The 16,025-nt window shown below is 40.6% G+C and overlaps 1 protein-coding gene across 1 annotated transcript in view; it reads right to left on the minus strand.

Moving 5' to 3' along the window:
• OXR1 (oxidation resistance 1) overlaps window positions 1-15,765 on the minus strand; it is a 240,229-nt gene extending 224,464 nt beyond the window's left edge. The window contains exon 1 of the mRNA XM_042836422.1: window positions 15,732-15,765. The gene's annotated coding sequence lies outside the window, so the exon portion shown is untranslated. The remainder of the gene's footprint in view (window positions 1-15,731) is intronic.
• Window positions 15,766-16,025: the final 260 nt, after the last annotated feature.

Consider the following 16,025-nt stretch of genomic DNA (forward strand, 5'->3'; position numbering starts at 1 on the left):
AGGATATACTATGATTCAAAGAAATCAGTGTAAAACAGCTCTGGAGAACTGCTCAGCTTGTTAGCATACTTGTAATATTTACCATTTTTGTGGCCAAACACCCAAGAACAAATTCCCTCTCTTTTATCTTTCCTATAATAGATATATTTAAATAAATGCGGTGATAGAATTGAGTGCATGTGCTGTCCTTTATAAAACCTGAAAACAGAAGTTGCAGTTTTCAAACTTACACTGAAAAATCAGACACTCAGTGAGCATCTGAAAACATTTAAGAAAATAATTTCCCGAGCTGATACTTACTGAAAGGCAAAGAAAAGCAGAGGAGCAGAAGCCTCATTTAGTCATTAGCTAGCTAATACAGCAATTAAGTGATGGTGCCTTAAAAGATTAGGCCTTATGAACACTGCTCTGGCAAACGTCCTTCCATCTGGTTTTCAGCCATACTAAACACAGCCCTTACCGGCTTCAGCAAGGAAAGTATTTCGAACTTCTGAAATCAGCAGGAACTGAGCGCTGTGAAAAACCAAGGGCAACAACTTCAATTCTGGAGGATGGAAGCAGACAATCTTTCAGGCTCCTCCCAAATCATGCCAACCTGTAGTTGCTTTGGGAATAGCACTGCAGGAGATTAGCCAAAAATAATAATCTTTCAATGGCATTGCTTTTGGTTTCTCTACTTTCCAGGTAATTATGAAATTAGATAAAAGACATAAGCTTGAAGCACTACACTTTTTTCACTTAAAGTATTTCAGTTCTCCTACTTCAAAAAAAATTCATGTCATGATAGTGAATACTTTCCTAAAGCCCCAACTCCTTACAATTCCTTGTAAAGCTTCAATTCCAGCAACAATTCAAAAGAAAATCAGTCTCATTCTTTCAGTTTTTCAGAAAAGCTTGAAACTATGAACTCTAAACACCAGATGCTTGATAATACTTTTTACATTTCACTGTATTTTACCAATGATATTTTTTGAGAAAAATCTTCAGAATTATTTGGGACTGAAAATTGCATGGAAATAGAGAGGAGGCTGAAATGAACTGCGATGGATCCAGAGACATTTGCACTGCAAAATTAAAGTAGTGCTGAAAGACAGCAAATGGTAATTGGAAAGACAGATCTCAGAGAAACCTCATGGGAAGACATCATGAAAATGGCAAGTAATTCAATTGTAAAATGGGTTTGGGATTAGGTAGCTGCGAGTGCTGATAATACCCTAAAATCAACAAGAAGAAAAAAAAAAAAACCATCTGCTGCCTGTACTGGAGCTTTGCAGAGTTTTAAGATTTATAAATCCTCACATAGGACATTTCAACTGTGAAAAAACAATAAAATTGGATCTAATTATGCCTTTCTTAATAAAGCCAATTATGCAGTCCATATTTTCTAATAAAGCTGGAGTTGATGGACATTTTTCCTCACTTTCTTTCTAAGAAGTATTTAGTTGCTTCTCAGTATTCTAATTTTTTTTTTCTTTTTTTGCAAGTCATTATTAGTACGGTGTTTATGGTTTAACTCAGCAGGCAGCTCAGCACCACACAGCTGTTCACTCACTCCCCTTTCCCAGCAGGATGGCAGAGAGAATCAGGAAAGAAAAAAAATAGAATTCATGGGTTGAGATAAACACTTATTTACTAAGACAAATAAAAGATGAGGAAAAGAGAATAACAGTTATGATAATTACCTATCCATGTACTATGCATATATACAAAATGAGTGACATACAACTCAATTGCTCACCACCTGCCAACGGATGCCCAGCCAGTCCTCAAGCAATGACGGCTCCTCCAGCCAACTTCCCACCACCATCAAGTTTTTTTTCACATGATGTCCTATGGTATGAACTATCCCTCTGGCTAGTTTAAGCTGTAGGTTATGTCCCCTCCCAACAAATTGTGCTCCTCACTGCCAGAGCAGTACGAGAAGCTGAGGAACTGAAAAGTCCCTGGCTCTGTATCAGATCGCTCAACAACAACGAAAACATCAGTACATTATCAGCACTGGCTTTCTCTTCGAACCAAAGCACAGCATCATACCTGAAACTGTGAAGGAAAAACCAACTCTGTCCCAACTGAGACCAGCACATATAGAAATTAATACTATTTCTATATGAAAAAAAAAAAAAAAGAGATTTATTCTTGGGCTTTTTACTGTTATATTCAACTCTGTACATGCAGCGACATCAATAATAACTGTGCTACTTGCTCAAGTGCTATCAAAATGACATTGGACATTCAGTCCACTGTTCAGAAGTCTGACTTTTAGGGTTCCAAGAGTGGAATTGAGATCAGAAAGACATCACTGATTTCCAATATCCATTTTCCCTTAAATACCAACTTAAAAACCCTTAGTTACTCTTTCTTGAACTAGGAAAGCTCTTCTTGATTTTTTCCCACTCTGGAACTTTCGCAGGTTTCAGGATGCGGAACCCCCAGCCCCATCAGACAAGTAGGAGAGCAGTTTTTACGCTCTTCTGCAGTACCAGTTTTTATGCACTTCTGCAGTTCCAGGTGAAAGTCCGAAGCACAGTTCCATGAGCTTCATCCTCAGACTTAGTACCAAGCTAAGGTTCTTTTTTTAGCCAAGATGGGCTTATCTCATTACCCTTCTTAGCTGTGATCTCCACTCAGAACTGGGGAAAAGTATCATCCTGAAAGGTACAGGCTGAACACAGGAGAGTGCCTGTTTCATGTGTCTTCACCTCTTAAATGCCTGACAGCATTCTGTCATTTGTTTAGTGCCTCTTCTTAATATAGCATTTCAACTCCCTTTCTTATAATTCAGAGAAACTATACAGTATAATCTTAATCCCGCTAACTACAGTTAAAGGCATTAGTTTTCCCACCTGGCAGGATGCACACACTAGTTTCTCACCTTCATCTGACAGGTAATTCAAGTTTTGTATATTTGTGTACAAGCAGATTCCTCTGTCTATTCTGTTTCAGGTACGCACCATGACCACCAGCAGTAAAGTCCATGTAATCTCACACTGTTTATATCAGGCATTTTTCTAGTGGTAGTCAGCAGTGGCACCTGCAAAACGATTCAAGGCATAAGACAAGTAACAGTGACAGTGTTTTCTTTCCAAAGTGACAACCTCACCACTATCCAAACAGAATATATGAGGACATAAATTGCCTTTATTACACTACAAAATGCAGGTCTATTTGGGGAGGTTTGGGAACTGACAAAAGCAGAGCACTGTCACATAATTAAAATACAATTTCAACACTTGTCAGAGAATATTTATATAACATCGGTGTAGGTTCTGTATTTCATACAGAAAACATACTCTCACTATTACAGTCTTGTAAATAAGAGAAGCATTTGTCTGCATCAGTATTATTATAACTGCTTCTGAGTCACAGAGATAAATTTGGCCCATATTGATACAGTAAAGGAGCAGGTTTATAAAAATGATTATGCTAAGAGCATTAAGTAAGGACTACAATCAAGAAACTGGAAATGCTTTTGTCTCCGCAATACTAAATCTGCCTTTCCCACCACAAATAAATGGAAGTGAAAACAATAACACCTTAATGAGACAATAAGCAGTTCAACCATCACAACAAATCTACTGCCTACTCACTTTTTTTCACCCAGTGTCATCAACAGTGCCATCAACCAAAAGGTCTGAACTGTAACTGGAATGTTTCAGGATTGTTCCTTTCCAAATATAAACAGTATTTTAGCAGGAATTAAACAAACTGGAAGAGAACCAAGCTTTTTTGCTTTGTTTCTGTAACGTTCATTTTGTTGACAAGCACAGCAAACTTACTTGAAAGTTGCAAAACAAAGAAGTAACACAAAATGTTACTGTGTAAGAGCTTGATTTGAGTATGCCTCAAAGTCTGGGGCCTCCAACACAGGACAGAGGTGGAGTTTTTGGAGAAGCATCCAGAGGAGGGCCAAGAAGGTGATCCGCAGGGTGCAGCACTTCTCCTATGAAGACAAGCTGAAAGAACTGGGTTTATTCGGCCTGGGGTAAAAAAAAAAAAAAAGGCTGCAGGGAGACCTCATTGCAGCCTTCCAACATTTTAAGACAGTCTATAAACAGGAGAGAAAGAAATCAACTTATTTCACAGATAGATAGTGACAGGACAAGGGGGAACGGTTTTAAACTAAAAGCAAGGAGATTTAGATTGGATGTCAGGGAGAAGTTTTTTACTGAGGTCAGGTGCTGGAACAGGTTGCCCAGAGAAGCTGCGGATGCCCCACCCCTGGAGGTGCTAAAGGCCAGCTTAGATGGGGCACTGGGCAGCCTGATCTACTGTTTGATCTAGACGCTGACAACCCCACTGTGGTAAGGAGGTTGGAACTTCATGATCCTTGAGGTCCCTTCCAAACCAAGCCATTCTATGATTTATGCCATTTTTTTCTCCCCACATCCTGCCTGTTACCACAGAAGAACAAACACACTGAAGTACTCAAGGATTTGTATCACAGAACCAATGTGAGCCATTCCACAGCCTTCTCACTGTTCCATCCACAGTAGGTTTGCATCCATTCTGTCCATTGCAGTGAACAGCGGTTAATGGCCAATCACATGTAAAAGTCACAAAATCAGCAGTGATGCATCAGAAAAAGCCTGGTGTTTTTAAGTGCTATTACATTAAAAATAGTAATACAGATTAGTACCCTTGCTAGCATGCATGTCTAGTTCCATGTCACCGATTAACCAGAAGGCAGATGACAAGAATATATATTAATTTTTATAGTTAAAAAACACAATGTTTGCTTCCCTTTTGATGAACAGGAGGTAAAATACTCTCCATTCATGGCTAAAAGCTGTTTGGAGTGCACTGTAGCTGATCCTGCACATGGGAAGAACCTCTTTCACCACCTTTGATTCGTAGAGTTAACTTAGGACAATTATCCATCATCTTCCATATGTGAAAATAAAACCTAAGTCTATCTCGTATGGCTTTGTTCTAGACTCAAGATCCCACAGAGTGAAGTCTTCTCTTAGAGTTAAATGTTTCGGTTTCAATAAGAAAGCACTGTTGTTCTGTATGGCTTTACTCGTTTAGGTCATAAATTCACACTAAAGATTTCTAACAACAGCACCAGTCAGTAGAAAACAACCTAAAACAGAACTTCCAATACAGATAACTTGTGCAAGGAGGAAAGAACAACAAAAGACAAGCTGAGGCATAAATTTCATCACAGTACTTCATAACAGAGCCAGTGTTTCTGTAAACTTCTGTCCCGAACTCTTGATAACGCTTTAACGTAAACACAGAATTAAATATTCTTCCTGCAGCTCAGCTCTAACCAACCATACTCGAGCCATGCCTTATATCAGTGAGCCTCACACATTACTATAGTTGTTGAAGTGCTTTCCTAGTGGTCTCACAAACATTTCTCATCACTAATTTTACTTATTTCTGTAAGTGTTAACAGTGTGGCCTATTAACAATACTAGAATATAATGGTCTAAAGCATGGGTGTTCTACCTTCTGATATGTCCGGACCACACTGACTGAAGAGAAATTGTCTTGGGCCACATAAATATATAATGCAGTTAATGAATATAAGTCACAAAACTTACTTTTTAATATTCCTCTACTGAAGATGACCATTTCTCATGCTTCTCCTAAAAATGTTCCTGCACAGCTTAGTAGCTGTATGTGTGGAGACAGTGTCTTCAAGGACTATGGACTGAAGTTTCTATATGAATAGTGCTGCATTTTTTGCCAAAAGTGGGGAAGTAGATGTTCAATCTGGTTTCTTTGGAGGAAATTTTACCTTTCTTTGCCTACTGGAGAGGTGTTTATGTGTAAATAACACTGCACCAAGAGCAGACAATAACAGCTGTTGTCCAAATCAATCAGTTATGCGTATTTTAAGTAGGAAAAAAAAGTACAAGGTCCAGATGCGCCGCAGCTCAGATATGGTCATAATCTTAATTCATCACAATTCAATTTTTATTATAAATGGAACAAGAAACTTCCTGAGCAAGGATACATGACAAAACACTTGTGGTTTAAAATTGCATCAGTCCAGAACTCCAAACAAACCTGAGTAATTTAATCCTGGCATGGAAACTGAATGCTTGATGCACTGAAATTTGCGTCGTGCTCTGTGCAAGCACTGCAGTATAAAATGTCAGGTATGAGCATCTGGAAAACTACAAGCTGCTTCTACCAGCTTCACAATCCCAATCTGTATTTCTGTAGATTGGAACACTTTATATTAATTTACACATCAGAAAGCTTGCCTCCACATTTTTTTTCCCCAGACTATTCTTTACAATTCTTTTAATACTCATGCACTTAAATGAAGGGATTGTTTTACCATGTATGCATTAAAGCACGTCGATGACTTCTGCTTTTGTCTTTGCACAGCACAAAATCCAGCTCATTCTGGCAAACAGCAGTTAATTCACCTTGAAAATATTTGCACATCTTCAAGCAAAAACAAAAGTTGCTGTGCTTGACAGAAGAAGTTATTCAAAGTCAAATTCTGCATCAATTTACAGATTGATGTACAGGTACTCATTCGGAAAATAAATAAGGAAAACTGACCTATAACATGATTGGGTATTACAATATATGAAGAGACGTTTTTTAAAGAAATAAAAATCACAAGATTGTTTTCTAAGGTAACCAAACTTACTAAACAAGGCATGGCTAAAAAAAATGAAGAAAAAACTCAGGATGACTGTGGGCATTTAAAATGTCTATTATCATTTAAAATTATATTAGAAAACTCTACCTCATAATTCACAATTATTTAAGTCATATTAATGTTAAAGCTATGAGAGGATACTGAAAGTTGGTGGGTTGTTTGGTTGGTTGTTGGTTTTTTTTTGGTCAGAAATTCTCCCTCATAAATATGTAACCAAGGAAACTGAATAAATAAAGGAACAGTAGTTCTTAAAAATATGTTTTGTCTTTTTCTTCCTCTTAAGTTCATTAAGATAGACAGCAAAACAAACAGGTACTCCTGGCATTCTGAGTTACAATTACAATAACCAGCAAGAAGAATTAGAAAGTGGAAAGGAATTAGCAGTTATTATAAGAATTTAAAACATATGACAGGAATCTTTTCACATTTCATGGAGGTGGAACGACTTCCTTCCTACTAATGCCAATTGCCAGATTCCCTCAGAATTTCATTTGTTTCAACTGATGAAAGCCCAGGGGTTCCAGCCGCTGGTCTCCCACGTTCCCCAAAAGAAAGTCACATAGGATGACATGTAATTCTCTCTTTACACAGTTCATTCCTACTGCCTGCTGCCATGTCATTTCCAAGAACTCTGCCTTTTTGTGTATCTGAGAAACAAAAATTACCAGAAATGACTGAGAGAGTTAAAAGTTATTAGGAAGAGCAGTAACAGATTCATATTCTGCCTCTGCTACCGTTAGAAACATAGAACCCCCAGCTGGAAGGGACCCAAAAGGATCATCAGTTCAACTCCTGGCTCCACAAGGTATCAACCAAAAATCAAGCAATATTTCTGAGAGCACTGTCCAGATGCTTCTTGAACTCTGTCAGTATTGGTGCCACTGCTCTGAGGAGCCTGTTTCAGAACCTCACCACCCTCTTGGTGAAGAGACTTCTTCCAATGCTCAGCAAGTTCCATGCTGTTCCCTTGGGTCCATTGTCAGCAGTACCCCCCTTACTTTTAGGGCACATCCCTACAAAGTACTCTGAAAGTTGGGCAAAACAGACTGTTTATTTCTTGGTATTTCTTAGTGGGAATGTATATTTCTATTATCTCCCCTTTAAAGCTTCAGACAGGTCAAGTTTCACCTCAGATATGGAGAGCTTTTTTTTTTTTTTTTTTTTAAGCTTTGTTTTTTTGCTGGTTTAGTGCAAAATTAGGGGGTGGTGACAGAACTATGGTGAGCCGATTTGGTGTTCACTGTTTAACACCAACAGAACAGGTGAGAAGATATTTCCTGACCAAACAGACGAGATATTCAACATCTGCTACGATCCTCGTTGCTCCTCTGCAACTTCTAGTACCTTAATGACACTGAAGTAGTTTCCCCATGAGCCTGGCCAAGGTGACCAGAACCACAGTGTAAGCGCATTCCACAGAACTAATATAAACTCATCTTTTCATATCATAGTACGTTGTGCAGCTAGTACTACCTTTATTTTAAGATAAACACTTGAAACATAGAAACTCAGCTTAGGTGGAATGCTGTTTCAAATGCCATCTTATTTTGGACAGCTGCTTTAGCTCTGGTATTTCTGACCTTTGTGGTACTTAATTAAATTCAATTCACAGTGGTAAGTGGGAGAAGTACAGGGGCTATGAGGTGATAAGACACTAAATGAGATTCCCTGAAATGCAATAATATCGTAGGAAGGATCAGAAACTTCAGATTCCATCTAGACTCCCTAAAAGCATACTGTCACAAGACACAGGCTGCTTATTTGCACATTACCCCACCTGCCCAATGTCATTCTCCTCTTCCCCAAGTCCTATCCAGGCAACCTACAAATCCATCACCATCAGCACTCTCCAACAATCTCAACTTCATTTGGATTTTCACAGCAACCAACCCTAAAACTTCATCCAGGAAGCCCACCCGAGCTCTAACCTGCTCAGAAAGCCAAAGCCTTTTCTCTCTCATGGGACTCAGTTCAAAGGACAGCAGTTTCCAACCCAGCATTTCAGTTACAATGCTTGCTCAGAATGTTATCTAAACCCCAAGCACATCACAGTGATTCAGTGCTGTGTAGATACTAAGAACTAAACAACATACCCAAAATTCCACTTTTTCAGTTACCACTTCTATAACTCTTGCCAGCGGCTAAGCGCAAATGTTGGATAAGTCTGGCTTGACCCTGTCTTCTTAGATGTGGCAGCACACCCATGGAAACAATCTGTGCCCTCAGGGACCTTTGGCCAAGGGAACGCTTTGATGGAAAGCTGTGCCTGGAGGCACCCTCAGACACGGTGCCACACAGCAACACTGATACTGCTTTAGACCCAAAACATCCTGAGGATAAAGAAAACATGAGGCTACGCTGGAAAAGAATGTAAAGCAGCTGTTATTGCAGGTACACCTAAAAAAAAAATTTATATTCAAAGCCTGACATTTGATAAATTTGTAAATAAAATAGACTATTACCATAAAAACAGTTGAAGGCACATGGCCCTCTACAAGTAAATACATGCTCCACCATAGAAAGTTTGCAGAAAGTATACGCAGCATACAGGAAGACACTGGGACAATAGTAGTCAATTGAGCACTGAAGCTTTAATAAACATTAGCTCTGCTTTAAACTTTTCCTCATAATTTCTTTCACATGACTACTCTACTGTTCCCACACTAGAGGTGTCTAAGTAATTCAGTTCTTGGTGAGGTATAAACTCACATTAAAAGCTTTCCGATGAGGTAGGCCTCAGCGAGAGAAAAAATGTGGGGAAAAAAAAGGCAATATACAGCTGGTATATGGAAAAGTTTCAAGTCATCTGTTCCAAACAGACCAGTCAATTCCTGCTACTAGCATCCTTACTAGCATATGAAGAAAATGACCACAGCAAAAAAATTAACCACGTCAGCAGAAGCCTTGAGTGGGGCCTCTATCCATTGGTCAACTCCACATTTAAAGTCAGTGCAATTATTTGAAAAATATTCAAATAGTACCACAAAGGTCTTGGAAGTTTGATCTAGATGTGAGATTAGGCTACTAATAAATCAGCATTAGGCTTCTGGTAATAATACTTCCATGCAATCAGTATTCAGCCTGACTCCTGGAGAAGGGAGTAAGAAAAATATAACCATAAAGCCAGAGAAAAAACACTGAAAAATCCTACAGAGATTAATAAGATTCAAAGTAGAATTAAAAGTGGAACAAGCAAATGTATTTTGATTCCAATTGTATCTGTTTTCATTGTTACTATTGTTTTTAGTCCTGGATACAAATTGCTTCCTTCTCTAAAAGGGATTTAAAAGCTCTTGCATCTTTTCTTCTCAGAAGCTGAGAAGTTGTGGTGTATCAATCATCAGTTATCATTTCAGAGCATGCTCCTGTCAACAGCCTGGATGTCCTGCCTCTCCAGTGCAACTGCACATAGTAGGCACCTTGGAATTGAAGTACAAGAGATACGGATGACTGAATAGATTATTTCTACATCGACAGTATATAGATATCTATTTCTGAAATATATCAATATTAATAATTTAAAATGGCAAAGGAAATGTAAGAACTCAAAAGTGAATCCAATTTCACTGAAGTGACTATAAATACTAACATTTTAGTATGTCCTGCATTATTTATGAAATAGGAAGATTATTTATTACTAAGCATTTCTACAGCAATGGTTAGATTAAGGAATAGCTAATAATGTGTTTGCTGTTATTTCAGACCATGCCTCCATAGAACCTGATTGTGTTATGCCTTAAGAAAAAAAAAAAAAAAAGTTCTGCCTATATTTATAGTATCAAAGTGTTGTCTCCATGCACACGTCATATTTTATAAAGGTTTCTGGAAACTTATGATCCACAGGAATACTTAAGTGTACTATGTTTTACCCATGAATTTAATGTCTGTGTGTCTCAAAAGCTTTCTACACAAAGGAGCAGAGGAGATAGCAGATTCTTTTCCTCCTGTTTCTAGAGAGCAAGTTCAAAGTATATGTATAAGAATGGAATAGACATATAAATTAAGCAGCCACAGAATGTGTTAACATTTCTTTTCCGGACTGTTTTTAATGGAAGAGTTCATTACTGAAGACAGACAGGATGGCTCCTAGCATCGTATGATGTGGTAAAGGTAGCTGCTAGACCACCTTTCAAAATGAAAGTGCACAGGTAGTACCACGGAACCCAGTGCCTACACTAGTAGGGGTAACACTTTGTCTCTCCGAGAGGTGCTATGAGTTAGATACAAAGTGCCACAACTTTGCTCTCCAAGCTCTGTACTAAGTATCACTTGTCCATGTCTACACAGATGTGAACTGCGCTGTCACAGAGATGAACAGGATATACCCCAGGCTGATCCAAACTGTCACTCTTTGGTCACTGATTTCTGAAGAACATGCATACAATACAGGGGATCTTGTATGACTGAGACTTTTACTCACACACCAACAAGGTTAGTATCTTCCACAGAATAGGTCTTGATTTTGTTCACATAGCTTAAGCTCTGCCAGTGACCCCACTGAAAATCCAACTAAGTGAATGTGTAGTTCCAGAAATCTGAAATACTGCATAAAACTACACCCCTGCTTTAGCACTGGAGACTTTCAAGGTGAGGCTGGATCAGGGCCTGACCAATCTGATCTAGCTGTGGTGTCCCTGTTCACTGCAGGAGAGTTGGACTAGATGGCCTTCAGAGGTCCTTTCAACTCTAAGGATTCTATGATAAAAACTTCCTCCTTTGCTAACTACTTCATTTAAAGTCCTTGTACAATCAACATCTTATTTTCTGCTTTTCCAAAATAGAAAGACCAGAACTGGAACAAAAAGAGGTACAGTACTTATTTCTTACTCATAATAAATAGACAACAGTATCTGAATAGCAATATATTTGCAGTTTCCAGTAAAAAAAAAAAAAAAAAAAAAAAACACCAAACATGAAGTTCCTCTTGAGGAAATTTTTATCAATGCCAAATAAAGTTTTGCTTAAGTAAGCAGCTCCACTTTGAACTTGTATAAGCAACTTAGAAAGCTATTCAGACTGAGGAGAGGGCATTAGAGATGCTTCTTATAGAGAAGCTTATTATTGCTGCAGTTATTCAACAACTGAATACGCAGTGCATGATCAGGGCTGTGCATCGCAATGATTTATTAAGAAAGAAAATAATGCTTTGCTTAGTGTTCAGAATTTCCTCTTTCATTCATCTTTCACTTTTGATCAGATAGATTTATGGCAAAGTATTAAAAAAAACTTGCATCTATTTCACCATTAAAGACCACTTCATGTTCTTTCCCTCCTGTTAGGGTGCTAACTTTCCTTAGGAAGTCACCACAGATGCCCCACTGGTTAATAATGCCTATGGCTGGGGCTAAGGGAATCCTACTGCCCCTACAAAAGTTTCAATTTCAATTCTTTTTTAAAAAACATCAGTCAAACAAAAAGCTTCCAAAACTTTCCAAAGAGAAAAACACTCCCCATCTGGAACAAAAAAGCCTCCCAGAATAAAAGCTCACCAGAAATGTACGTGTTGGCATAGACTTACCAATTGAGGCCTGAAAACAACTGGATCCAACAAAAAGAAAACAAAGTGGAGTTTATACCTTCTTATCCTTCTGCTCAGAATCTATTCTTTCCATGTTGCCATCCTTGGACTACGTGGACAACATATTGCATAGCCCCCACAGAAGGGACCATCCTTTGTACAGTCTGTTCATGACTATGGGGAACGCCATCAGAACATGCTGGTGGGTAACAGCAAGCTTGTGGGTAGCTGTCCTCTCTTCCCTTTGCTCCTGTCTCCAGCCTCCCTCTCCTCATGTGATTTCTCAATAAAATGAGAATGCCTCAAACGAAAAAAGATACCTCAGTGTATTCCTGAGCAATAATAAAGTGAAGCTGAATGGTCCTTTCCCATCCTGTCACCTACGAGTTAAGGAACCGAATCTCCAGTTTGCTCTCAGTTCAAGAGCTGTGGAAGTTTAACGCAGGTTTACATATTTTTCCTCTCTCTTTTTCTTTTTCCCCCTACCTTTTTCTTCCTCTCCAAATCCTTCTTTAACGGGTAGCAAAATAAGTAAATAAACAGAATTCCTATCTCTGTTTTTTTAGAGCAACGTAAGAAAGTGGGTTCAGGAGGCCAAGATCCCTTTGAGATGCAGACAGGAATCTGGCATACAGGAGAAACTTGCTAATTGCACTGCTGCAGCCATAGATAAGCTCACTTGGTGACAGACATCTCTGCACAATCTGAAAGATTTTGACCTTAAGGTCCAGTAACTTTCTATCATGGACAGAAACTGTTTGACATATCCATAACATTTCCTGAGATATCAAGGAGATATCTTCTCCATCTCTACGTTTAATCTCGAGTAAAGCTGGTAGGAACAGATGCTAGAATTAAAACATAACTTACAGCTCACTGCTGCAGTGCACCACGTGAGCATCTGCTTCTGGCACACAACTCCGATGAGCTGAAGATGGCGATACCTTTTCCATAGGTCTTCCCCAAGAGTTCCAGCACACACAGTTCACTTCCTGACCAAAACTCTTCCTTGTGCCCCTGATGTCAGATGTTCACAAATCAAAGAAGAGTGCATTACCTCAAAGGGCGTCTGTTGCAGTTGAGAAGGAAGCTATCCTACACTGAAGTACACAGTTGTATCATCAAAAGTTACAGCATCTGCTAATTGAATCCCCTCATGAACATGCAGCAACTCACGCTAACCCAACACTGAACCATGCTTGTTAGCAATAATTGTTTGCTTCTGCAAGGTTGTCACCTCCCAGTGCGTTCCAGTAAAATACTTAACTGAATATTTTCACTATAGTAGCTTAAGGAACAACAGTAGCTCACTACAGGGTGAAAAAGAAATTATGGTAGCTCATCAACAAAAAGGAAGTTAAGAGACCTTTTCAGCAATTATCAGCTGACAGGTAATGCTGATAATCCTAGACTACTGCCTCCAGCTACAAACCTTAAAGAGTAATCAACTGCCTATGAAATTTCCTAAGGCATTATTAATAGGGATTTTTGGTTTTATAATTAAAGTTGTTGGTTTTTTTTTGTTTTCTAAAAAAGACATTTTAACATTTCTTCCTGCACTCCTGTTACCCTCCAGAATCTTAGGGGCATAAGTACATATGAGTACCTATAAGGTGAGATGACACACTTTATTACAAAAAGAAAAGCAAAACCAGTAAGATATATCCTTAGATTAAATGAACAGTGGAGAAATAAAAGCTTTTAAGGAAAAAAAAAAAATACACGGAGAAAAAAGATTATTATTTTTCTGCCTGAAGGGAGAAATAGCTATGTGCAAACACTGCAGCTGCTAGCTAGACATTTCACAACTATTAATATGTAACCCCACTGCCACCCCAACAATCTTCTCTTTTCTATTAGCTGGGCTGAAGTCTGGACAAAAGATGAACAATCATCTGAGACTCTAAAGACACCGTACGAAAGCGTACAACTTAAAAACATGTGTATATTCTATCTGTATATGCTTTGACTATCAGAAAGTGCCTACCCGTCTAGGATGCTGAAATCATCTATCAATCTATACGAGCTCTAGAGTCATAACGAGAAGTATTAAGACAACATAGCAGTAAATGTAAAACAAATGCCTCCTATTAAACAAATCATTACTCCTCAAATATAAGGAAAGTCCTTTTTTTAAAAAACAGAGCCTTTAAAGGCTACTAACATTTTGAACAATTTTAAGTTACCTACCATTATTATTGCAGCTCAAATCTAATCACAAGAAATAAAATGGCAGATCACATTCTACAAAAATTTCTCTCTTTATTTTTCCCCTGTTGTCAACACAGGTAGCACAAGCTGTTCTTTCCTGCTGCATTCTCTGATGGTCTTGTGCAGCAAGCAGAAGGCATCTACTCAAGAATTCAATTTTTCCCCCATTATTGCATACTCATAAAAATGGAACTGACAGGACAGCAGCTTATTGATGTGCAAGTCATATCCCAATCGCACATACTGAGCAGCTTCCAGAAACCCACAGATAAAATCCCACCTTATTATCACGGGGGGCTGCTTCGGGATTTTTTTGCTTCGTTAGGGATTGGGGAAGAGTTGCAGAAACGATCACACAGCAGCCTCCTTGTCTACATCGCAGTAACACTAATTACCAGAACCGTGAATACACACAGCAGGGTCGGCAGGTTCTGGTCTTTAACTACTTTAAAGCACGTCTAAATTTTGATGAGGCTCAGCCTGGAGACACTTCAGCTTACGTGCAGTTTCGTCCCTGTGCGCATTCCATCAAACCCAAACCAAGGCACAAGGACAGCCGTCCCCGGAGTGCCAGCAGCCGACACGAGGCTCAGGACGTGAAAGAAGGCAGCTGTCCCCCCCCCGGCACCCACCGGCCCCGGCTGGCCCAGTTCTGCCACCAGCGAGCCGCCAAGCAGCAGCATTTTCACAGGCAACGTTCCGCGTCTCCTCAAATTGCCCTCTCCCTGTTATTAAATCATTTAAATTAATTGGCCGCTTTAGTACAACTTCGGAGACGACAACGAGCCTCCCGCGAGCAGCAGAGCGGCTCCTGACGCCTTTGCCGTTTGGCAGCAGAGGAAACGAAGCAAAACGTCGCTGCCGTCAGCAGCCGATGAGGAACTTCGCCTCCCCCGGGCTCGGCGACGCGCAGCATCCGAACTGAGCTGTTACGGAAGGGACGGCGACAGCACAGCCCTTATAGAACTGAACAGCGAGATCCCGTGTTCGGAGGGAAAAACTTGGGACGCGGGTCGCTATTTGTTACCGACAGACACACAGAAATACTGCACCCCTACTGAACTGAAAGGCGCACAGAGCGCATCACCTACGGGCAACCGTAGCTCCCCGCGCGTTCCCCTTGCGCACCCCCCACCTCGCCCCGACCTCCCGGATCCCCTCAACGCCGCAACTCCGCGCTGACGGCGTCGGACGCCTCTCTGGAGCCGCGAGCCGGGCCGAACACAACCAGAGAGAAGTTGCAGAGCCGAGGGGGGAGCAGGGCCCGCCTCGCACGACCCCTCACGGGGGGGGACGGGGCAGACCCGGCCGCCCCTCCCTATCCCCACCGCCCGCGCGGCCCCGGCCCCCCGCCCCGCTCTGCGAACAACTTACTTGCCGGCGGCGGCACGCGCCCCCCTCACACGGCCCCCGGCCGCGCGCTCTCCTTCCCGCCCGGCGAACGCGGCGCGCGAGCGCAGCCCCGGCGCGGCGGCCGCTGCCGAGCGCGTTCGGACATGCTCAGTCCCCGAGCCGTCTCCTCGCGGAACCTACCACCGAGGGGAGGGAGGTAGAAAGGGGGGGGAGCCGCGGAGAAATAGGGGGCAGAGCTGGATGCTACCAAGAGGATGAGCTAAAAATAGGCGCCGCAGAAAAGAACAGCTGGAGCTTAAAGGGGCAGAGGCGGCC

This window comes from Centrocercus urophasianus, unplaced genomic scaffold (assembly GCF_019232065.1).
Source record: "Centrocercus urophasianus isolate 14NV4802_14NV808 unplaced genomic scaffold, USGS_Curo_1.0 seq_11, whole genome shotgun sequence".
In the NCBI taxonomy this organism is placed as follows: Eukaryota; Metazoa; Chordata; class Aves; order Galliformes; family Phasianidae; genus Centrocercus; species Centrocercus urophasianus.